The 25,973-nt window shown below is 46.9% G+C and overlaps 1 long non-coding RNA gene and 2 pseudogenes across 1 annotated transcript; 1 reads left to right on the top strand and 2 right to left on the bottom strand.

Annotated features, from left to right (window-relative positions):
* Positions 1–4,827: 4,827 nt before the first annotated feature.
* On the bottom strand, positions 4,828–8,816 carry LOC144158981 (uncharacterized; annotated as a pseudogene).
* Positions 8,817–10,152: 1,336 nt separating this feature from the next.
* Positions 10,153–14,676, bottom strand: LOC144158980 (uncharacterized; annotated as a pseudogene).
* A 191-nt stretch (positions 14,677–14,867) lies between these two features.
* On the top strand, positions 14,868–24,898 carry LOC144158982 (uncharacterized). The gene is made up of 3 exons (XR_013320220.1): positions 14,868–15,138; positions 19,615–19,688; positions 20,645–24,898. It is a non-coding gene; the product is annotated as an uncharacterized LOC144158982 (long non-coding RNA).
* Positions 24,899–25,973: the final 1,075 nt, after the last annotated feature.

Below are 25,973 nucleotides of genomic sequence, written 5' to 3' on the forward strand. Positions count from 1 at the left end.
AGCGTTTCGTCGAAAATGCTCTTGCCTTTCTCTTTTTCATAAAACTTATCATTATAATCTATGTTTAAAAGAGCAGCTTGTCTCTTCCCCCTCCTACATTTCACCTCGTTTCGACCATCATTTTAAAGTAGGTGTGCCATTTTGCCAAACAAACCACCACAGTGATTCCTTCATTCCTAGAACAAGCAACGACTGGAACTGCCTTTCCACTGCCACCGCTGGAGTTAAACAACTGTGCTAAGTTAAGTAGGGGTACATATAGATAAACTCTAAACATATACACTAAATGTGACGGTAGAGAACACAATGGCAGCTTAGAAGAAAAAAATAGAAAAGGCACACACACACATAAACACAAGCCGCATCGTCAGCAGCACTCCACTACATTTACGGCTGTTATCTGGCATTGTAGTGGAATGCACTGTTCAGCCCCAAGGTGCTCAGGTATGCCCCCAGGGCCTCAAGCACTTAGGCCCGCCCCCTGGAACTGCCCGGGGGTCAAAGCAGTTCATCAAGTGGCCACACTCCTCAAAGCACAGCCAGCAGCTCTGCCCGCCCTGCCACAAACTTGGCGCCCTCCTACAGTCCGGGCGGCAGGGACTGGATGGGTGCTCGGCAGTGAGTGCAGGCGGAGCTGGCCACCAGCCCTAGTCGGTGTTTCTGCTCGGCAGTCCGCGTGTCGCCCACGCGGAGGCGCAGGACGACCGAGCGCACTTGGCACGGCAGGCATGAGGCCCCCACAGGTGGCGGGCCCTCTCCAGCACCCAGCCACAGGCCCAAATGCTTGGTCCGCAGGTGTCGCTGGATGAGCAGGTGGGCGTCGTCTGCAACCGCCTGGGCCACTGTGTCCGAGAAAGACAGCGTGCGGGCCCTGGCAGCCAGTTCATCTGCGCGCTCATTGCCCACCAGCCCGACGTGGCCGGGGACCCACTGCAGGCTCGGCCGACTGCACCAGTCTGCAGCTACACCAACTTCTCCCGGATTCCCTGCACCAACAGGGAGTGCAAGTCTCCATCCTGGAGCAGAGCCAGGGCCACCCAGGAGTAGCACAGCAGGGTGCAGTGCTCGGGAAAAGGCTCTGTCTCCAGCAGCAGGTCCAGGCCCAGGCCGATGCCCACCAGCTCAGCCGTGGCAGAAGATGCAGCATAGGGCAGCCACACCTGCCGGGTGGCCTCCCCCAGCACGGCGGCCACTGCGGCCGACCCCTGCTGCTACCGCACCAAGACATCTGTGTACACAAGTGTGTGGTCGTCTCGGTCGCCCCAGTCAATGCCCAGGGCCAGCTGCAGCTGTCCACAGCGGGGCGTCCGCCACCTGCTCTGCAGTCCCAGGATGTCCGGCCGCACGTCGGCCGCCAGGGCAGGAGCCGGGCCGCCAGGTTGACAGGGGCCACCAGCTCCTCATAGAGCGCCAGCATGCACCCCATGCACAAGTGGTGGTAGCCTGTAGCCATTAAAGCAGCGGGCCGCCTCCCTTGGTTCGCCGCTGCCAGTTAATCTGGCCAAACACCGGCTGGTAAGCAGTTATCTCGAGGATCCAGCAACGAGTTTCATGACTGTTGGCAGATGATGGTGCTCCATAGAAGTGGTCACCAGGAGTCCTGGGCAGCTGCGAAGTGATAAGAGGACCATGGAAGAAAGAAAGGCAGGCCACAACGACAAGAAAAAAAAAAGCAGACAACACCAGTGGGATGCAACGCAGCGTTGTTTACACCAGGATGCTGCACCTATTGCACAAAAATATGAGCACGCGCAAAGCGCTGGCCATGGAAAGATTTGCAACGGCCCAATGGATGCTAGAACCGAGCCTGTGGAGGAGGAATGAAGAGGTGTGTGGAGTGCGGCCGGGATGCATGGCGGTCAAGTGCTGGGAGCCATGCAGCTTCCCAGCAGTCATCCATAACGTAGAACCTCCACCCTCCCCTCTGCAAGACAGTCGTCTCAAGAAGACTCGAAAGGGAGCAGCTGTGTTTCCAAAAGAGCCGTGATTGTGACAGCAATGGGGCTCAGAAAGAGCAGCACAACCGTGGGCCACATGGTGTGGCCTGGCCACACACCACCGCCACTCCATGACTGCGCCTCAAGAACTAAAAGTGCGACAGGAACCGTGCACGTGTAAATCACGTAATGTCTTTTTTAATGTACTTGAACTCTCTTCAAGTTTTGCTGGCACGTAGCCTCTATTTCCCATTGTGAGGTTATTATCTCTGCATGGCAAGCGTGCTTGTTTTGGGTTCGGGTTAATAGGAATGTAACATCTCGTTCACAGACTATTTCTCCTTGTTAGTATTGCAAAGAACCTGACACCGTGCCTGCAAAAGACAGCCTCTGTCTTCCACCATAACAAATTTCACGTCATAAACGTGATAACGAGTGTACCACTCAACGATAAAGATTGTTGCAGCGAGTAAGGTGCTAACCGATCACTCTCGCCCCTTCAAAACACCTCCAGTTTGAGGCAGTCATCAAAACGGAGCCTTTAAATTGCTACCAATTCGATCAGCGCAAGGCAGTGTGTTTGCGAATGTGTTCAAGCCATTGCAAAGTGTGCAGCTGACCACAATTCCCTGCTTAGTTTACAGCATAGCTTTGTTCGACTTTTCGTTGTGTTCAACGTGATGCGGGCATGATTCTTACAGCCAAAAAAGTTTTGCAATGACATCTGTCTCGTACAGATCGTGAGCCACTAAAGGACAAAAATGAGAGAAACCAAGCAGAAGCGGCGATGTGTCGTCCACACGCTAATTCCTGGAAAAACTCGGTTCGAGGCTGCTTATTCGCGCGTTACCTATAATTCCGAGCGAGATGGCGAACAAAACAGCATCACACTTTGAAGCACGGCGAAAATAAACGTGCTCGTCCACATTTTGAACTCGGATAAGCAGGAACTTGATAAGTGCACGGAGAGCATCCCTAGGTCACTGGTGGGTCAAAATTTCGCGACTCTAGGACCCAACCGTTTCGTGTGAAATCCAATAAGTCTATTCATTAGGCGCCAAAGAATGAGCTGTTCCTCCACACTATGTACCCTTAACCGGGCCCAGAAAATGATTTAGAGAGCAGGAAATCCTACTTTAAAATAAATCGTCTGACCTATTCCGGCGCCGAAACTACCGACTGCAAGGCGTTGCCAGCGAAGCCAGAGGCAACGAATGGGCGACCGACGCGCTGGTCTCCGCGGTTCCACATAACGCAGACTATGCAAAATTCCGATCGTGGAATGGCATCAGAAGGGAAACGTAACACCCGTTTTAAGCAACTTTGTCTTTGCATACTTGGCGCTTAAAAGTGACGCACAAGCTATTCCTCGCTTTTTCTTTTATTTCGCATGTCCTGCGCTAATCAAACATGACCGATAGTGCGCTGCGAGCGAAAACATCGCCCCGCATAGCCCGCTCTTGATCTGTTTTAATTTTGCGTACGCTTCCACCCCGGTCCTGCGTGTAAAACAAGCGGTATTAAGATATCCTACAAAGATTTTCTGGCACGTCCGTATTCCTAGATGGCGTAAACGTCCCACGACAACATTAATTACACCACACAAAGCGGGGTCACCCGTTGGATATTCTGACACTTTCATATCAATACACCATACCCTTTTTGGTCTGTCCGGCAGCCGCGTCCGAACGGGCTACTGGTAGCATTATCGTGAAACGCGGTAGAAAAGGCGCACTGCACACACATATTCAACGCCACATACGAGTGCAATTCGTGAACTATTGCGGCATCCGAAATAAACATCTCTGAAATCAACAACCTGTGGACGCCGCCATGTTTGTGCTGTTCTTGACACGGCTGCTGGCTCATTTGGCAACATATTCTGAAGAATCGTTCATTAAAACCATAAAATAGCATACTGTAACAATACAAATCATTGTACATATGTAAACAAAAAATTTATTATTGCAGTTTTTTACTTGAATTTTTTGTTTTTAGCTATAAAAAGGTGAAACTTGAAACAAAGTGAACGGAATGTCCAGCTTTCGCCACGTTTTATTAATCATCTGTCAACAATGACCAAAACAAGTCACGAAAGACAAAACAAAACAAAAAATTCGTTGGCCCATGCAATCTGAACCTGTTCTGTGCATGCTGCAGCAGCAAGCGGGAAGCGATAGTAGTGGTTCAAGTGCTCTACAAGTGCTCTAGAAACATTCTAGAGCACTGTGTTAGTGGTGTGCGAAGTGCAAAATGTGTTTGGCATCACCGTAGTGCTTTAAACTGCATACTTTCGAAGGAGGCAACGGTAAAGCACGCCTACAGTGGCAGAGTGATTAGCGCAACGCGGAGACTCGATTGTTGAAAGCTGCCTCTGTCTCGTCTTCAAAATGTAGTCTTCCCTTCCGCTGATAACGCCTGAGGCAGCGAAACGGTGATAGCAGCTGCCGGGTTCATGTGTTACTTGTCTTGCTACACAAGGAAGAATGGAAAGAAGTCATTCCAAGAGTCAGAGTAACCCCATAGAGAAAGAAATACTGGTAAGAGTGGACACTCCCATAGAGCCCTGCGGCCGAATGACTGTACTGTAGTGTAGCGCCCCGAGCGGACGGAGAGCCAAACTACCAACCATACTTTCGTTCACTTTCGGTTTCGGTTTCGCGGACACCGATTTTGGCGGGTAGTTTGAAGGACTGGAAAGCGCTGCTCACGGCGACGGGCATCGGTACGGTATTCGGACGCTTTCATGCAATAATTAGTGTTTATTTGAATACATCATTCTCAGGCTTAGTGCCCGCATGCTTTTGAAAAAAAAAAAAAACTGTTTTTTGAAATGTGAAATTGCAATTTACGTTACCATTCACAGTTGTTTAAGAATTCTGTCGTGTGTTCACATCTTGTCAAGCTACATAAGAGACACGTCATAATAGAAGAAATATTTATTGTATGGCACTAAACGGAACAACAAGTTCAAATTGTCATCATTCTTTGCAATACACATAATAATAAACAGTGGGTAACACACCACAACAGAGACAATTCACAGTAGTGAGAAAAATGCGTTTCCAGGAATGAAAAAAAAGCACAAGTAAAACAACCACACAGAGGATTTATCCTCCATGGTAACCGAAAACGCAGAGAACCCGAATTAGCCATCCACAGTTGTACTTGTATCCACGACAACCTCGAACTGTGTGCGCTGTTGCAGCGATACAAAAATAGCAACCATAACAAAATATAGACACTGGGATACTTGCAACTGTTTACAACCACAATCTCTGCAGGTAATTCCCTTTTACTGTGGCAATTTCTCCAGCCTGGATGTAAAAGAAGAGAAAAACGTGTGCCCCGTTTACCAAAAACGCTTGATGGCCTTGCTTATTTGATGAACTCCAATGAGGCTTATTGCCTATCAGCAACTTCTAATCAGTAGCAGTAATTGAGCAGAAATCGCATTTGTGTGGACATGTACACGCAAAAACGTTAAGAGGGAAAAAAAACAAGTTCCTATTGGTTCCTGGACTTCACAGTAAAGGCAATGGGCCAGGCAAGGATATTTTATGTACTAGGTGAACCGAAAGGCTCCAGGTGCCACGCACACATCTTCAGCAGACAATGTGAACACACATATAAGAAACAAATGAGCAATTTATGCTCCTAGTGAACAAGGCAATGGTGAACTCATTACATAGTTTCATACGTCAACAGTGAAATCAATTGCAGTATTCTTGCGCACCAAGGTTACCATGCAAATCCCATCTGCAGTGGAGCTACTCAAATGTGTAAGAGACAGAGGAAGAACTACTGCAGATACAAAGAGACGTCCAACACACCAGTGGCCATGGGCCACCCCTACCAGTGGAGCTTGGACACCTTGTTAAATATACCCGCACCATCGGAAACAATGTTGCTGAAAATCAGAGAATGGAGTATGCTCTAAACACTCCCGAATGCATCATTAATAAGACAAGAACGATTGCAGCTGCACAAGCCAAGGTTTTACAGAAACCTTGGCTTCTGTAAATATATATGTACGTGGCCAAATGAAAGGGCCAGGACTACAAGAGATGACGAGTACAGAGAAGTTGTCAAATGGAAACACCTCACGCTCTCAACCCTGCAGGCCAAGGTTACGGCACACACCACAGCGTAGAAGTTGTAGTTGTTAGATATTCGCAGAACTGCAGGACGACTTCGTCGAAAGACATAAGTATAAGTTGATTTGTGAACCTCCTCAATGTGTATATCCTTTCACCACTAGCCTAAAAAAAGAGGCTCTTGAGTCGTCACGCCTAAATGGTCCGAGAGACTCATTGGTGAAGGCCTGATCCAAGCCATTGCCTTGACATACATGTTGATATCAATGTTGATATCACGAAGAAGTACGAGTATAACCAGGAAATGCTTAACAGCAGCGTCAGGCATTGTGCTATCAATGGTAAATGCCACTGGCTGATCCCTCCAGCAATCACCAGCCATCACAAGTATGGTTCGCTGACAATAGTGCTGTGGCGCCACTCAATACCACAAGCTGTGAAAATCTGTGCGAAGGCACATAGGTCGAAGCGTAGACAAGTGCTTTTTAAATCGATCACTTCACCTTGGTTATTCTCATTGAAAGTGCGCAAACCACACCATAATTATATATATCACATAATTGTAGAGATGCCATTACAGACTAGAATATGGAGGGGACCACTTTATGGAAATGTACGGATGTAATTACCACTACACGACACGAATACAGTGGCACATCATTCGGGCAAGACTTCAGACCGGACCCCATACCTATTAAAAGAAAACTGCAACTGCTACCTGGATGTTGTAAACCATCGACCTTCCATGACCGGATCCATGGAATCTGAGCCTCGAGAAACTTGACTAGATCCGCATCACCTTTACGAAGTGCATAGCGACACTTCTGCGGAGTTTTTTTAGGGCAAGACTTCAGACCGGACCCCATACTTATTAAAGAAAACTGCAACTGCTACCTGGATGTTATAAACCATTGAACTTCCATGACCGGATCCATGGAATCTGATCCTCGAGAAACTTGACTCGTTCGGCATCACCTTTACGAAGTGCAAAGCGACACTTCTGCGGAGTTTTTTTAGGGCAAGACTTCAGACCGGACCCCATACCTATTAAAGAAAACTGCAACTGCTACCTGGATGTTATAAACCATCGAACTTCCATGACCGGATCCATGGAATCTGATCCTCGAGAAACTTGACTAGTTCGGCATCACCTTTTCGAAGTGCATAGCGACACTTCTGCGGAGTTTTTTAGGGCAAGACTTCAGACCAGACCCTACACCTATTAAAAGAAAACTGCAACTGCTACCTGGATGTTGTAAACCACACTTCCCTGCCTAGTACAATAAAATGTCTTGAAAACCCACCACCATTTCCCGGCAAGTCTACACGCCAACGACCATCTCATGCCGGCCAACCATGCAGCACAAGCAGTGCACAACAATAAGACGACAGCTTTCTGCACCTGACAAACCACGCATCAGGGAGCAAGACAACGTAGGGTAGGATGCGTATTAACTTTTTTTCTTTCTCAGAGAAAACAAATGTTCTTCCTACAGGAACACAAGTAACTGACGATGTAAACTATTAACCTTTAAACTTATCCATCTGAATGCCTGACGCAGACTGAAACCGGACTTTCTCTAAGTTTCGGTTGACTAAACGCACATGCCAGCATACGCGGACCCGGCAAAACATCTGCACGAACCTCTGGCGACACTGAGTAGAACAGAAAGTGAAAGAATCTTAAACAACTGACGGAACAAGACTTCACATACGTGTGGAAGATGTGCAGTAGCTTCAACCATTGCAAGGAAGTGTATCTCAAGGTCTTGAACAAAAGCAAAAAGCCCTTCTGATGGCATAATTGCCAAAAAGCTTGCTGGGAACATGATATGCTTTCACCATGGTGAAATACTGATGGGGGCCACTCTGAACAGCTGCAGTCTTTTACGGCCCTAGACAAAAACAGCTTTACCAAATATCCTGCAACACAATAGGCAGCCGAATCATCAATAGTGTGGGAGTGGATGTCTTGTGCGAGCACTGAAATGTCATCGAAAGACGGGAAGTCATCAGGCTCTCCCCTTACCACGCTGTCAGCCAGGGAAGCACTGCTCAATGAGAACGGTGATACTTCATGAAGAAGTTCGGACCTGTCATCTTCTACGTTACCTTTATCTTCAGACAGCTTAAACAGTTTGCGAATGCAGATGTGTTTCAGTCCCGATATGAACTGAGCGACATTAGGGTTTGTGTTGCAGCCATGCTTTTGCCTTAGGTGTCCAAACATGTTCTCAAGTGGATCCTGCTGCAGCCGACGAGTTAGTAGGCACAAGAAGTAATTCTTAGAGAGATCGTCCCAAAGCTCCAGAATGGGCCGAATGGTTATCTGCCACCCAACAACGGTTTGCGGCTGCCGCTTGGCATCAAACTTCCATGACCGGATCCATGGAATCTGATCCTCGAGAAACTTGACTAGTTCGGCATCACCTTTACGAAGTGCATAGCGACACTCCTGCCGAGTTTTTTTAGGGCAAGACTTCAGACCGGACCCCATACCTATTAAAAGAAAACTGCAACTGCTACCTGGATGTTGTAAACCACACTTCACTGCCTAGTACAATAAAATGTCTTGAAAACCCACCACCATTTCCCGTTACACGCCAATGACCATCTCATGCCGGCCAACCATGCAGCACAAGCAGTGCACAACAATAAGACGACAGCTTTCTGCACCTGACAAACCACGCATCAGGGAGCAAGACAACGTAGGGTAGGATGCGTATTAACTTTTTTTCTTTCTCGGAGAAAACAAATGTTCTTCCGACAGGAACACAAGTAACTGCCGATGTACACTATTAACCTTTAAACTTATCCATCTGAATGCCTGACGCAGACTGAAACCGGACTTTCTCCAAGTTTCGGTTGACAAAACGTACATGCCAGCATAGGCGGACCCGGCAAAACATCTGGACGAACCTCTGGTGACACGGAGTAGAACAGAAAGTGAAAGAACTAATCTTAAACAACTGACGGAACAAGACTTCACATACGTGTGGAAGATGCGCAGTAACTTCAACCATTGCAAGGAAGTGCATCTCAAGGTCTTGAACAAAAGCAAAAAGCCCTTCTGATGGCACAGTTAAATTGCCAAAAAGCTTGCTGGGAACATGATATGCTTTCAGCATGGTGAAATACTGATGGGGGCCACTTAGGTCTTCCCCTGCACCTTTGAGCAGCTCTGAACAGCTGCAGCCTTTCACGGACCTAGACAAAAACAGCTTTACCAAATATCCTGCAACATAATAGGCAGCCGAATCATCAATAGTGTGGGAGTGGATGTCTTGTGCGAGCACTGAAATGTCATCGAAAGACGGGAAGTCATCAGGCTCTCCCCTTACCACGCTGTCAGCCAGGGAAGCACTGCTCAATGAGAACGGTGATACTTCATGAAGAAGTTCGGACCTGTCATCCTCTACGTTACCTTTATCTTCAGACAGCTTAAACAGTTTGCGAATGCAGATGTGTTTCAGCCCCGATATGAACTGAGCGACATTAGGGTTTGTGTTGCAGCCATGCTTTTGCCTTAGGTGTCCAAACATGTTCTCAAGTGGATCCTGCTGCAGCCGACGAGTTAGTAGGTACAAGAAGTTGTGATTCTTAGAGAGATCGTCCCAAAGCTCTAGAATGGCCCGAATGGTTATCTGCCACCCAACAATGGTTTGCGGCTGCCGCTTGGCATCGAACTTCCATGACCGGATCCATGGAATCTGATCCTCGAGAAACTTGACTAGTTCGGCATCACCTTTTCGAAGTGCATAGCGACACTTCTGCGGAGTTTTTTTAGGGCTGGAGCTGTTGAGAGCGTCAAAAAGCTTATCCATCCTATCACAGAAAGATGCTGTTGCCATCGCATCTGCAGAAAGCTCATTTGCATAGACGAGCGCCATAAGTGCTACGCAAACTGAGGCGCTAAGGACTTGAGTCGCTCTGCTCACCTTCATGTTCGAGAATGGTTTTTTTTGGATGTGCCGCTCTGTGAGTTTTGGAGCCAACCTTAAGCGCATCTCATGAGTCGATTTATAGAGCTTTTCAATGTATTCCCAGTCAACTACACTGCCTCCAATGTGCAACTTGTGAGCTTGCACATTGTTACGCGTTGTTTTAATGAGGTGAGGCACATCAAAGATGAAGTATACCCGTTCGCCATTAACCTCAAAAAAAGGCTGTTCTACCGTCACGCCTAACTGGGTAGCAAGACTCACATTGGTAGAGGCCTGATCACAAACCACGGCCTTGACAGACATGTTGATGTCACGAAGAAGATTTACAAGTGCAACCAGCAAATGGTTTACGACACAAGCAGGCGTAGATGTGTGTCCTATTGTAAATGCCACTGGCTGAACCCATTTTCTCGAAATACCAGCAAGCAAAACAACCATGGCTCGGTCGGCAATCGTTGATGACCGTTCAGTTCCGTCATCTGTGAACCCGTACACAACATCGCGAGCGGAATCGTAAGCCAAGTTTTTTTTCAAGGCTATCTCGTCGAAGATAAGGGTACACACGCGATCGCGCTCATTCCAATCCTGCGTGCTTGTCGCAATCGACTGAATTACCCCAGGTATCACACCTGGTGTCATCTCAACATTTGCCAACCACCGCCTCAGTGACCGTTGCGTAGGCAAACTGAAAAGTGGTGCTAATGAACGGTATGCTCTCGGACCACGGAAGTTTAAGTGGAGAGCAAATTTTTTCAGCCATACTGGGTATCGCCTCCCCTTTCCTCTCGGTCTCAAACGGATATGCGCTGACAGAAGGTTGAATACTTCTTCCGAGACATGTGGGCGGATAGCACCCAGGGCCTGTGAAATGCACGGTGGCAGCTTCGTCTTTTCCTTCCGGAGCCGTGCGATGGTCTTCCGGTATTTGGACACCTGGGCCTGCAGTCTCGCAATCGTCGCTCTCAACTTCTTTGGCTGCTGACATCTCTGGGCCGGAACACCGCACTGAACTGAAATAGATGAAGTAGACGCAAAGTCATAAATTTGTAAAGATAAAATTACATGGTGCAATCTTCTTTCAACAACTTTCTGCTAGTATTCCACTGGTATAAAAAGTTGCATTCGGAAATAACCTTCAACATCACGACACGTAAACTGACACATTTGATGCCTTGAAATTGCAATAAGCATGTGGCGTATACCGAGTTAAGCTTCCGACTCAGTCATAGGGGCACAGTGAAATCTGTTGCAGTATTCTCAACTACACGGCGAGTGAGCGAATCGGGCACTCACCAGAGAAGTCTCCGCCGTCGGAGCTCACAAAAGGCGAGTCCACGTCAGCACAGCTCGTGCTTGCCAGACCACCTGCACATCATGAACAAGCAGGCGCGTCAAAATAGTCGAAACGGCCACCACTCGTAGGCAAATGAGTCAACGTTAACGCTCGGCTGGTTTTCTGCCCAACGCCACATAGCCGTGCCCTAGTGAAATCACTTGCAGTATTCTTGAACACAGAGGTTACAATACAATGCAAATCGGGCACTCACCAGAGAAGTCTCCTCCGTCGGAGCTCACAAGAGGCGAGTCCACGTCAGCACAGCTCGTGCTTGCCAGACCACCTGCACATCATGAACAAGCAGGCGCGTCAAAATAGTCGAAACGGCCACCATTCGTAGGCAAATGAGTCAACGTTAACACTCGGCTGGTTTTCTGCCCAACGCCACATAGCCGTGCCCTAGTGAAATCACTTGCAGTATTCTTGAACACAGAGGTTACAATACAATGCAAATCGGGCACTCACCAGAGAAGTCTCCACCGTCGGAGCTCAGAAGAGGCGAGTCCACGTCAGCACAGCTCGTGCTTGCCAGACCACCTGCACATCATGAACAAGCAGGCGCGTCAAAATAGTCGAAACGGCCACCATTCGTAGGCAAATGAGTCAACGTTAACGCTCGGCTGGTTTTCTGCCCAACGCCACATAGCCGTGCCCTAGTGAAATCACTTGCAGTATTCTTGAACACAGAGGTTACAATACAATGCAAATCGGGCACTCACCAGAGAAGTCTCCTCCGTCGGAGCTCACAAGAGGCGAGTCCACGTCAGCACAGCTCGTGCTTGCCAGACCACCTGCACATCATGAACAAGCAGGCGCGTCAAAATAGTCGAAACGGCCACCATTCGTAGGCAAATGAGTCAACGTTAACGCTCGGCTGGTTTTCTGCCCAACGCCACATAGCCGTGCCCTAGTGAAATCACTTGCAGTATTCTTGAACACAGAGGTTACAATACAATGCAAATCGGGCACTCACCAGAGAAGTCTCCTCCGTCGGAGCTCAGAAGAGGCGAGTCCACATCAGCACAGCTCGTGCTTGGCAGACCACCTGCACATCATGAACAAGCAGGCGCGTCAAAATAGTCGAAACGGCCACCACTCGTAGGTAAACGAGTCAACGTTAACACTCGGCTGGTTTTCTGCCCAGAGTCACACAGAAAACTGATGCCGTGCAATCTCAGGTAGAAACAGCAGAGTTTGAGCAAGGGAGACCATATTGGAACACCTACAAGATTCACCTCGGCTTCTGTCAATGACCATGTAAACCACGCGGTGTTAGCAAGTTCAAGAAAAACGAACTATCTCCCGAGTCATGACTGCACTTGTTTTACACACATTCCTGTTAAAAGGTGAAAGTGATGGAACACATTAGCAATGCATATTAGTACTACTTACGTTTGCTTGAAAACACAAACGGCTGTCTCAAATTAACAGACAATGCTAAGCATTTCAATGCGAACTGTAATCCCGCAAAAGAAACTATGAAATGTGTTGCAGTCCCCCCTACGTGATGTCCTGTACTTCTACATTAGGGGAATCGCATTCTATGCTCTCTACAAAAACATTTCCTATCTTGTTTTTCCTGAAAATAGAATTACTTTATGTCACTAAAGTAGACCACAACAGCAAAAGTATGTTACGAGTACTGCTTTACTGTCAATGTGGCACCTTTTCTTCAAAGGCAGTACTTACCATACACAAAAGGACGTCCAGTCCCAAAATTGGAGGTGGGAGTGTCCAGCAGGCAAGGATCTTGCCCGCTTGCGGGAGAGCTGGAGGAGGAAGGTGCTCCCTGGAGGCTTCCTGTGTATGTGCCAGCGTATGACAGACCCCACATCAGTATTGGCCCACACCTTAAACCAGAAAATCAAGATCTTCCACTGCATTACCTTGCGCCATTCGGAGAACAGTCGGCACAGCCATCTTGGTCAGCCGCGTGCGGGCAGGATCCATAAAGTCCTGTGCTGTAAAATGCTTACAGCATAATCTGTAAGACGAATGCAGTTGGCTGGCTGGCTTTGCCTTAAGGTCATCCCGCCCGGTGTAGGCCACCCACGCTGTTAACCTGCATGGGTATTAAGGGAACAGTAAACAAGTTGTTTGCAATGACAAATTCCCTGCTACCAGTCTAAACAGCAATTTGGCACATTGGTTTTAGCACTTGAAAAAAGTAAGTTCACTAGAACAAGTACCCAAGCACTGCATCCACATGTCACTTATGTGCAACATAAAACCTTGTCTTATTCTCCCCAGCTGTCGTGTCATTCCGCTTTTAGCAACACTGAAAATATGCATGCCTAGTTATCTGCGCAAGAGCGGTTAGGAGCATTTTTTTATGCGACCTAGGGATTTTTTGGCATAACAAAACGAGAATGCAGCCGGTACAGCCTGAATGACGGTCTTTACCCAATCAGGACAAACAGCTAGAACTGAAGGTAATACAAAGCCCAAACGTACCTGTTGTCCCGTGGGATGCGAAAGAAATGCACCCCTGGACCGGGCACTTGGCGCGGGTATGCCTTGCCACTGTGTGGGCACCACGGCACACAGCAATAAGGGCCGCGCCGATGACCAGCAGAGGCCATGGGCTGCAAAACATTGAAATGACATGCATAAGGTGTTCAGAGAATGGGTGCTGTATGCGCAATACGTTCTTTATAAACAAACTAGCCTAGAAATAACCAGAGGAAAACGTTCGCATGAACGGCCCTGCAGAGCGCCACGGCATATTAGATAACAGCAGCAAATAACTAGCCGTGCCTAGGTAGTAGCATAATCGAACGCAGTGTGCGGCTCACGTATATTAAGTGCAGCCACAGCGCACGACACTTGCTTCACCGTACAGACCGCCGGCCGGCCGACACCTTTTGCACGTTACGTTACTCACCGCCGTCGTACGCTGCATGCGCACGCCACGTGCGACGACGAGGGCGTACCGCTGACACTTCAGCACTTGCGCAAACACCACAACCTCCCTAAAATATTTTACTTTTAAACTAACAGTCACATTCCCAAAGCATTGCCTAAACTACTGTCCTGAAGTCACATGACCCGCCATGCATTATTTCCTGCGCAATACTCGCCGCTTTCAAGTACAAAGGAACGTAAATACGATATCCCGCGTCAGAACTTTCAGGAAATGCCTCACCTTTCGTTCAGGATGGAAAACCGATGCCGTGAAGAAAGCGCCAGGGATTCTTTGTCCAAGAGAAGTTGACACGGAGTTTAAAACCGCACGTGCAAACCGCGAAAAACGCTGTCAAAAGAGACAAATCAAGACAAAGGGCGACGGCTTCCTGCGGCTTGACTTTATACCGTGCACGCCGAAGCCACAAAAATTTAGATTCACAGCCATTCAACTTGTTACATAAATAAAAGTGTGTAGTCTAATGTGTAACAAAATTTTAAAAGTATATTATTGTGTGTTAGCTTAATTTTAAATATATAGTTTTTTTACTACTTGCGCCAACTGGCGGTAGGCGCACAAGTCAGATCACTCGGCCGCGATAAGCCCGTGTGTCCTCTCTTCTAATTTTTTTATTTCTCTATGGTAACCCGTCGTAGTGCCGTGGGGCAAAGGTCTCCGTGGAGTACGCCGTACCACCATGTGTCGTATTCGCTGCGCTGCGCGCCGGTGTATAGTAGCTACAGTATTCTGCCAACGTACTCAAAGCCAAGCCAAGATTTGTTTGGGCTGTGCACTTCGCTTCAATCAAGCTTCTTCACCTCTACTGCAGTCCTTCGCCGGCGATGGCGAAATGTCGCTAGCTGAAAATCTACAAGTTGGCCGGCAGTGGTGGTTGGTTTTCACCGGTTTGCGCAGTGACGTGAGTGCCGAAAGTGGAGTGTTGGGAGTTGCTTGAGTTCGTTCTAACGCGATGTGTGCGCTGCAGCAGAATCGCTAAGAGCGGTGTAGGCTGTGGCTCTGATTTTGTGTGTTATAAGAAAATGCTATTTCGTACATTTGTGGGGACATTATGGGAGTGATCGAGGGAACGCTGAAGGAAGAAGGAAGCTTAAAATCATCTAAGAAGCTAGCTATCGACTAACATAGAATGTACAGCCGGCAAATTTTTAATATCGCGGGAGCGCCTACCGGTGACTGGTTCAGCAGCTTATCACAAGTAGACGAAACAAGCGAGGGTAGTTCGCGAGCGCACAACTAATAGCATCCTCGACAAACGTGCACCAGGGTTGCCCCCAAAACTGGTGCGGTGCACAGTGCTCCACGACGGTGTGCACCTTCATGGAGCGTTGATTGAGTACAAACTGAGCAGCTCTACACTAGTGCGTCTCTTGGGCTAGGAGAGTAACTTGTAAAAGCATTGACAAGTTCCAATCAAGCAGTTCAGGGTTCAGTATGACGCAAACTGCTACAAACTGATATTTATTGACAGCCACCGTAAAACCTGTATCCCTCGCTCATCAAAGATGACGTACTCCTACTAAACAGCCAGCTACAAGCTGCTTCTCCTCTTTGAGAGCCATAACAACGCGAATGCCTTCCAGGGCCGGAATAAGAGAAATGGGGGTCCGGGGCTGCTTCGAACACGTCGACCTCTTTCCCCTTCTCTTGTTATGGCTGGGCCAGGCAACGCGGTGCATGCTGCTTGTGCGTGTGGAACAATACCCGCTGCTCGTGGCTGTGAAATGTGGCCCATGGCCAGCCACACTCCCCAGAGCACTGTGGACAAAGGGCTGGCCACGACCAGACCAGGACCCGGAAGCCACCAGAAGTGGACAGAAGGGTGGGGCCCGCCGCCCCCAAAACAGCCTTGTGCCAGTGCGGTCCATCGGTGGTTACCGTGGCCATTGCCTGCAGTCGTAGCCCCTCCCTCAGCTACAGCAAAATATTGAGGCCATTCATAGTCAGAGCTTCAGTGACTGTGCGTGATACCTCATTTGAACAAAATGAATGCAAAGCTCCAATATTTACTTCTACTGGCTTTACTTTTACAGTTAGCAAAATTCCTACGACACAACATGTGTGTCAGCTCATCACCAATTTCTGGCCGTTGTTAGTGCCAGTTCTGAGCCTGTCGTACCGCTGTCTGATGAATACGCGAGGAATTCATCCTTGTCCGCAACACTATGCAACCGTTTCTACCTTCACACGACTGTGTGGCTGCGCCGTTGCTGCAGCGGCTGCAGCAGACGGTAGAGGAAGCTGCTTCCTCGGCATAGTTCCCGATGCATCTTGGGATTGCACGCCGTCAACTCTTGTTGCGCGACGGGGCAACCAAAAATTGCCCCGTGACGGTGCACCCTAGTTTATTGAAAACAGATGGTGCGCACTGGGGCAGTTTATCGAAAACGCTGTAGCCCACCAGTGCAACCATCGTCTGCTAGGCTGCTCCCACAATCACAATACAACCCCTTTGCACTGGTCGTCAGCCACCTTGCCGTTAATGAAGTGCATGTAAAATTGCTGTCACTGCCCAGCAAGGAAGATAGGTGGCTCATTATTAGGGGGAGGGGTTGTGTCGTGCTTGCGCGAACAGCTAGCAGACGACGAATGCACTGGTGGGATTGTTTTGCGCATGCAAAGTACTCGCTTGTTTCGGCGCTTTCTACCGTGACGAGGTGCTAACCAACCTGCTGGTCGACGCTGCCACAATATTTTAAAAAATTCGCCGGCTGTTTGCGCTCAGAGACAAACAAGGTAACGTTACACACGGCATGGACAAGATAATGCATCCAGTGTGGTTGGACCAGTGTGCGACATTTTCGTAGAGACTGACTTTTCTTTACTGCAAACTCCCTTTGGCCCTGCGTATTCAAGCAAAGCTTGTATTGGCTAACTTGGGCATCGGAATGGCGCGCGCTTTAACTCTGTGCGGCAAAGCCAGCTTTATCCGTGTGCTCTAATGATGATGATGATACCCGTAAAGTGTTTGGAACATATCTACTCGGGGCTTTGCCCAGGGATGAAGTGTTGACTGCCTATATTGGAGCTTACAGATGGAATTATAGATTGACACCCTTCCAGGAATTCCGCTTCTCGCGCACAGCTCTTGCGTGCTGTTCACAGTGTGCGCTAGAGCACTGCACGGGCCTGATTTTAGGGCCGGCCCAAGCCCGCTTTGTAAAGCCCGACCTCAGCCCGTAACACCGTGAGATGACGGATCCGGCCTGGGCCAGTGCATTTATTTTTAAGCCTAGGGAGGGCCTGCGTGTGCGTGACCAGGCCCGGGCTTCGAAGCTGATGAAAATTTATTTGGTTGAGTGTCATTGTAGCGGGCAATCAGACAGAGCATCTGGTTTGTACTAGCACGTCATGAACTGAAATGCAAAAAATTTGGGTGAAGAAATGCGGGTACTTTAGCTTGTACCTGTGATACACAAGTTCTTGAAAGGACATTTGAGTCAAGTGGCCTTTGAAATTTGAAATGCCATTCGAACTGGAAGGAGTTCCGCCAATCTACACGACAATTCTCGAAGGCAGTTGAAAGTTTCCGCCTTCACCCGCCATATGTTGGTGTCGCCACTGCTGCTCAGTTTCGTTCTCGTAAAATCACAAAAATATTTAATTTTATAGTTAGAATGGACAAACAACAGTATTAGTGATAACTGATTATAACCTACATAGACGAGCAAAACATGCACAACGTAGGCAGTTTTTCTATTTTTTTTTTACACCGGAAGTGGTGGGAGTACTAAACTACTTTGTGATTGTAGACTAAGTGATAGTAAACAAAAACAACGCAAAAGTCATTAACAGCGAGCCCTTTAAAAACCTAGTTCTATTCGTAAATACGGGAGCACAAACTGCGTGTTAGGAGTACAAGCGTTCGCATTTCAAAGGCCTTAGATTGCCAAAGGTCGGTAGTCGTACTCGTTTGACTCAAGCGCCATTTCAACGAAATGCCTTTGAGAAACATCGTGTAGCAGCTCAAAAGTGGCATTTGAGTCAACTGACATTTCGTTCAAAGGCCTTCGAAACGCTCGGGTAGCGCAGGTATTACTTCGTCTGCAGTTCATGTCACATCGGCGTAATAACAGATCGTATTCTTACATGAGAGACACCATCATCTTTAATGACCACATTCTTGGCAACATCACATGGTTGTTTCGGCCACAACTTGTTATCGCTGGAATCTTTCGCTCCACGTTTGAATCCACGGGTATGTGCGTGCATTGAAATATTTTACCTGCAGTGGTTGCTTAGTGGTGGTGTTTCTCGAGCACGTGAGTTTTATTCCTGCCACGGCAGCCGTATGTTAATGGTTGCGGCATCTAAAAGGCACGTGTACATAGACATAGGTGCGGCAGGTTTTCTGAATTTATCCCTTCCCTGATAGGGCATTCCTTGTAATTGTACCTTAGGCATGCTATACCCCAAAATATGAAATCTTGATGCAGTACATAAAATGTAATTCAAATTACAGTGTAGTGGGTATCAGACCTAGCAAAACACGTTTTTAAAACAATGCGTACAACGAACATGGAGAAGCGCGTAAAAATAAACTCGGAAAATTACTTTTAATGCTCTTTTCTACACTTCACATTGGAACTATTAACGGCCGGGCTAATGAATTTAAGCCCGGCCCAGGCCCGCCGATAAGCGACTTCGGGTGGCCGGACCCAGCTTTTCGGGCCAGCCCGGGCCTGTGCAGTGCTCTAGTGGGTGCACACATGCCAGTGCCGTGCTATGTTATACCATGATGGGAGCCAGTCGGCATCGTCGCTCTCATCGCCACATTGCAGGTGTGGTGGCTTGATCTCGTCAGGCAGTTTACCTTCTAGCACTGCATTGGTAGGCCACGTGTGGTTCTCTTCAGGGAGGAGCAGGCAGCCGTTGAAGAACGTAATTCTTCCCGATAATCGCACTACAATGGTCTACAATAGCGCATACCATACATTTGTATTTGGGGAAAGTTCAGGGGAATGAAAGGTTTTTGTTTTGGTGGATTAATGGTTTTGCATTTTCATTTTGGTCATTGCCGTTTGATTTTGGCAGAAGTGTTTTTGTTTTGCAGTCGTTGCATTTGCGTTTAGGTCGTTTTCATTTTCACTAAGGCCAAGTTTACCGTGCACCCCTGCTTTCAATTGTACGGTAGAAGGGGTTTTCTGGCACGCAGTTCGTGATGGTGTCTGCTGGTCCTCTGAACTGCGCACCAGAAAACACCTTCTGCCTTGCGACGCCAATCATTTGAAGATTGTAAAAAGAGGTATAATCACTAAGTGCTTCTAGAATGCCCTCTGGAAATCATGTCTGCCCCTTACCGCCACCGGCTTTTATGGCCAGGTGGAACGCCTGCAGAGCGCTATCTACCCTGCTTCTGTGCTCGCCTTTGTTGCAGAGGGAGTATTTGGAAGACTGCGTGCGAAGGCTCAGCATTCCGCACAGTCCGTGACGAGCAGGCAGAAGGTTGCGGTAATCCCCTACATGCACCAACTATCCCACAACTTGAAAAAACTGGCCCAACGTTCAGACGTGACAGTCGCCTTTTCTGCTCCAAACAAGCATTTACAGTGTAACTGTGCACATTGAGTGACTCAGGGTCATTTGGGGGAAAAGCTGCAGCACAAAGCACAGGATGCCCTATGGTGAATGCGTAAAAGGGGTTGCCTGGAATTTCACTTCACTGCCAAAAATTTTACGTTTGGCAGACCGGAAGATATTTAAATGATAGGTCAAGGGAGCATGTCAGCAAAGTTAAAAACAGACTCGAAAGAAACGTGCACGATGGGTTCCTAGCACAGCATTGCTTCAAGTGCAGATGTGTGCCTTCGATAAAACAGTTGTGATTAAAAGATGCTCTGACCGTATCGCACGAGACATTGTTGAGGCAGAAATGATTAAAAAGTTGGGACTGGCATGTGTCAGCTCACGGTCCATAGCACTGTCTAAGAAGGAATTAAACTTCCTATGCATGCACCACTCGTGAACAAGCAGTATAGTCTGTCTACCCTGAATATATATATGTGTGTGTATCTCTCAGTATGCTGTTGGTCCCAGCGCTCGAGTGTGTCCAGTTCTCTTCCTTTTTTGTCAGTGTGCCCACTGCACTGTCGTTCCCTGATCATGTTGAGCTACTTGGCTGCAGCATGAAACATGCATCATGAGCCAACACAAAAACAAAATTTGGCTTCCTTATATGGTCAAAAACACGTTGAAAGTGGCTTGGCTTATCCGAGTGGTGCTCCAAAGATGCCATAGGTTGTGTTGCTTTAGCGATAAGCTTTGATGAAAAGATGTCCTGCAGTTTTCTCAGGTCAATAAGGTTTTGTCCGAACACTAGGAAGCATATGCAAAGGTTATTTTTCAGAAGTTTGCTGTGTGTGTTGCTCATCTTGTATTGGTGCCTTATTTTATGCTTTTTTTTACAGGTTCCTGCGTGCAGCGAAGTTACAACCTGCAACAGCCAGCTCGCAGTGTTCGATTAGAGTGCTTTTTGTTTGAAATTTTTTATGGTGTGGGGATAGGGCGATGGTTAAATGGGCAGGAGGCTTTTCTGTAATCTGACATTTTGATTGATATAGGATAAATAATTCTGCATTGGTTTAGAGCTTTAGTGTTGCATGTGCGGTAATCTTGCAAATGTGTAAGCAAGCGCAAATTGTTATTTTTGTCGTCAAAGTGAATACAAAGTGAGTAATGATTTTCTTTGAATACATTGTGTAGCTGCAAAAAGTCACCAGCTGCAGCCATGGACACTTCAACAAGGACTCAAATTCCGTTTATTCTCACACAACACATGCAACAGTAAATGAACTTGAATATAAATGGATTCTCAAGGCATTAGGAGGACTCCATTGGACTGCTTTGCATTTGATACACGAGCCATAGACCCCAGGGCTTTCTTTTAGCAGTACCTGCTAATTGGGTTTTAGTGCACTACATTATCTGTCATCAAGAGCTGCGATCACTCAACGATGTGCCATTTCCTGCAGTGGCTGCTGAGCTTGAGGATGCAGGTTTATTCTGGCAATGGCAGCCATTTTTCTCATGCCTGCAAAAAAAAATGCAATGTCGATATTTCAGTGGGTGTGAAAGATTTCCAGGCTGTCCAAGTCTCGTCCAGCACTCGGCCTTCTTCACAGCCCATGCGCAGTTTCAGCATTTGAAACTGAACATAGAGAAGGCGAACTGGCTACTTGAGTAACGTGCCAACCACTGTACAGTTTGTGTTTGTTAGGGTCTTAAATGCTACAAAAAAGTGTGCGCTTGATTGCACACCCTGACCTTCCCACTTTGTCTATCAGCCATGTCTTCTGCTTGTGACTTGTTTCTCCCATATGTGTGGTCCACTTCAGATGTAACCAATATGTAACACGAGTGAACCTGTATCTTAACCCTTATACTACTTGCCTGTATACAATTTCATTGCACAATTGAAAGTTGGGCGAGTTGGTGAAACATTCTGGGAACAAGCTCGAGAAAAAGGACGAGTTCTTTTTTGCGTGTCGTTTTTTCCCCGCTTATTCCCAGAGTGCATTACGACATACTCACTTCATATATGCACCCCTCTTATTAGTCACTAAACTTTGCTTTCACCCCCCCCTCTGCACAGCTAGTGTATCACCCTTTTCTACCAGAAAAATGCAAGGTGCAAGTGTTATATGATATGCCTTTTGGGCACGTCGGCCTCATTTAGGTATCGAGGTGTAGGAGGCAGTCCTGCATTTGCCAGTCACTGTGCCTTTTGGGGCCATTATTGCCCGCGATGCTCCCTACTTTAACGTGGTGAAGTTTTAGTGGTGACAGCCAGTGAGTGAAAGGATATAAAACATGGCTGTGCATGCAAAGCCTACCCCTACAGCAGGAGGTAGAAGGTAATGCCTAGATATGGCTACCTAATGGCAATTTACATGTTGCCTCCAAGTGCTAGTCAGGGCTTGTGTGCTTGACTTAGTTTAAATTACATTTAGTGACAGTTCATGTCTGATGCAAGGCAGATACTATCTCAAAAAAACGAAAGGCAACTACAAACCCCAGCGAGACAGGCACAGGGCATTAATCTGGAAAGAACGGTAGGATAGTTGATCTAGATCTAGATTGGGCACTAAACAGGTGCCGCAAAAGAAAAACAGCAAGAGTATATTTCTTTTGAGCAGATAATGCACATGTACATTAGTAAAATATTCTTGGGAAAGGTGGTGTGAAGTGGACAACAGGAAGATAAGATGACAGAAAAATTCCCTTGTTTTTCTATTGTCCCGGTTCTTTACCATGTAGTTTGTACTCTAAATTTTAATTGTGCGGTTTTTGCAAAGAACCAGCACACAGTTAAACACTGTATGATACTTCAATATCTTTGGCTACGAAAACAATTAAAATGGTGGATATTTTAATATTCGAAAATTGAATTTTTGTACGTTCCTGTAAATTACAAAAAGTAAATTCAGTACCATTGTTGTCTTTCTCTGCAAAGAGTTTTCAAGCATTTGATTCAGCCTTTCAGAGCTTTTTAATTGTAAATATTGCTTGTGGTTTGATATGTGCTCTTCTGTTAGGTGAGACACTGAGCTGATATGCAGGTGTCGGTGCTTTGGGTTCCTGAGTGCACTACGCTTCGGAAGTACTTCAGTAGCCTTTTTGCCCGATTTGTTTCTCTAATCAAGACTTGCTTATGTGTGTAGTTTTCTTGTTGTCGTTTCTTTAATGACACAAATTTCAATTGTTTTTATTGTGCATAGCTAGATTGACTGCTTTCTGATGGGTTAATACAGAATTTGAAAATATTTAACCTAGAATTATCAGCCCTTTCTAACAACTTGGTGAACATAATTGGTGCCTTAGTTTTGAAAGATCGGTTTATGATTGGAAGTTTTATGTGGAAAATAACTGTGTGTATCTTGCAATCCGTACTGAAGCAACACCCACAGTTCCTTCAGATTTCTCTAGATGAGTTGCATGCATCAGAAATTTGGCCCTGCTGTTGGCTGCATGTTCAACATTTCTAACTCAGTTGTGAAATACTTTATTGGTTCCTGTTGATTGGCTGCTAGTAATTTTAAATGTTTGAGACTATTGGCTCATTATATACTCATAATTTATCTTAGACATTGGTGCAGCCAGGAGATCATTTCTAAAACATTCAACTCTGAAGTACGGTATGTGAACAGAGTTTCTTTTGGATGTTCATTACAGAAACAAGGGGGCAGCATATGAACAGCGTGCTGGCACTACATCTTTTGCAAGCAAATGGCGGAGACAGTTGGAGTGACGCAACCCAATCAAGAACACGCAAGCCGTCTACGGCGCAAGTTACTTCTCCAACGTGCCGCTTCTGTCCGTACGTCGCCTCTACAAACGAATGTATTAAGAGACACGAGAGGACTCACACAGGAGAGAAGCCGTACCAGTGTAAAGTGTGCTCGTGTGGGTTCAAGCAGCTAGGACATCTGAAGTCTCACATGGCCATGCACACCGGTGAGAAACGGTTTGCTTGCACCCTGTGCTCGAGTGCATTCGTGTGGAGCAATCAGCTGCGGAGGCACATGCAGAAGGAGCATCAACCAAATGGTGCACAGCTGAATGCAGCTTGAGGGCAAGGACAGGGGTGTGCAGCCTGTGTTCCACAGCATTGCAAAGCCCCTGTTGGACTTTTTTGAAGCCTCTGCTGCTAGGATTAGTTTTGACTTTGTGGGGGGCCTCTTTCGATGGTTAAAAGTAGGCCATCTAGTACACATGTTGGCAGCTGGCAGGAATTGTGCTGCTAAATTTGGTGTAATAATTCAGCTTTTACTCAGACCTTTAGTTTCTCCTCACTCTGTCATACTGCAGAATAATTTTGTTGACATTGTGATGCCACGTGTGAATGAATGAAAGGATTCATGCCCTCACAGTTGGCTTTGAAATTTTTTTCTATTTCTTTTTGCGTCATGTGGGCGTTGGCATCAGATACTCTTCACACGTAAAAATAAAGAAACACTATGGCTTTTGCAGGGCTACAACTTCCAATTATAACAATTACTTCGTTCTATATGTCTGTGGCAATACATTACCTCAGTTAATTGCTAGGAGAATTTCACATGCGCATGCATCCTTTTAACAAGTTATTTGACTCAAGGAACGCTACGATGTCTGTGTAGTGCACACCTATGAGCAGGTCTCGTTTCCCCTGAATAAATGTTATATACGAAGCTGTTTTTTTTTCTTTTGTTAAGTAAGGAACATAAAGATGCTCATTGGTCTCAACCAGGGTGGTTGTCAGCTTCAAGTCACCGGCACGTCGTCACAAAAATGAAGTTGCAAGCGAATGACGCCAACCACAATAACAATATAACAGCGACTGATAATGCGTGTTGTAGCTTGAATAATAATACACGCATCTATTCTACACACGCTGGGTCCTACATGCCCCCTTCCACATCCCTCCCTCCAGCCAAGTTAAGCAAGAGGCTTCCTTATGTAACCGTGCAAATAATGGCAGGTAAGACCATGCGGCAATCACAGAAGCACCACTTCAGGCCTTCATTGTGGAACACGTGCACCCTCGTTATATGGCAGCGTGAGCTTATTCCTACGACGTCTTTATTGAGTTACTCGGACCAAAGTGAATAGCAACTTTCTCATTCCGAAGAACTTCAATTCGTCAAATGAAAAACCAGTGCTCGAACATTTTGTAGTCGTTGATGAAGCTGAAATAAAAGACCTGCTTTTATTTATGCTTGAGCCATGTTCTCCGTTGAACTAGACAGTGTATGGTGAATGAAAAGGCACACCGGGTAATGGCCGGGGCACGGAAGTACTGTTTATGCCAAACTTTGCAGCGCTAAATACGTTTACAGCGTCGACGAAAGTGCTAGGACTGTGACGGCGCTCTGCCACGTGCAGGTTCACCGATCGATGGTCGTATGAAGTAAAATTTGAAATGAAAACTTTGTGTTTAAACTAATACGCTTGGTGACGAGGACTTTTCATCAATGGCCGATTAAAAAGGAAGAGTAACGCAACCGGCGATGATCTTGCATAAAATCCAGAGACTCTGGCGGACCGCAGGCTCGCCTGCTGCGGTGCGGTGCGCAGCGCTTTTGTACACCTGCGCTATTATGCGCGCGCACTTTCATTGCCGCCAGCCGATCGCGGAGGCCGTGATTAAACACTGCTGGCTTGCGTTGCTGTTAGGAATACATGGTGCAGCGCGCTAGCTTGCCGTTTTATTGCGTGGCTCAGCGATGAAATGCAGCGAGCGTCAGAAGCATGAAATCCGTTTTGTGATTTCGAAAGTAGTGGTCGGGCGACCCAAACAACCATGGACGTCTGTGGGACGTTCGAAATTAAGCCGAACATCCAATGCCCTGTTTGGACAGCCACTGTACGTCCATGTTCGGATATACAGTTTCAGACGTACAGTGGACATCCAGAAACGGATGTACAAGTCCGAATAACATCCGCCAGCGGACGTACAAGGTTACTTCGAAGCATCAAATAAGGGCTAAATTGAACATAAAAGCAAAAACAAACAAGCTACTTCGCATTTCAATTAAACAGAATTTGTACATCAACACTCTGATTTGTATATTGCAAGTTTCGTCTGCATAGTTCTGAAATTAAGACTATTTTTTTTTACTTTTTTGACGCAGCTCACTGTCGACCCAATGATTATCTGTTTGGGGAAAAATATATATAAGGATTGAAAATCGCTAACTAAAGGTAGTTTACTGTGTTATGTATGGCTGTCAGCCGGTTGGTCTTGTGTGCTGCAGTATT

Source organism: Haemaphysalis longicornis, unplaced genomic scaffold (assembly GCF_048455015.1).
Source record: "Haemaphysalis longicornis isolate Haplotype H1 unplaced genomic scaffold, Haemaphysalis longicornis Haplotype H1 scaffold_10, whole genome shotgun sequence".
In the NCBI taxonomy this organism is placed as follows: domain Eukaryota; kingdom Metazoa; phylum Arthropoda; class Arachnida; order Ixodida; family Ixodidae; genus Haemaphysalis; species Haemaphysalis longicornis.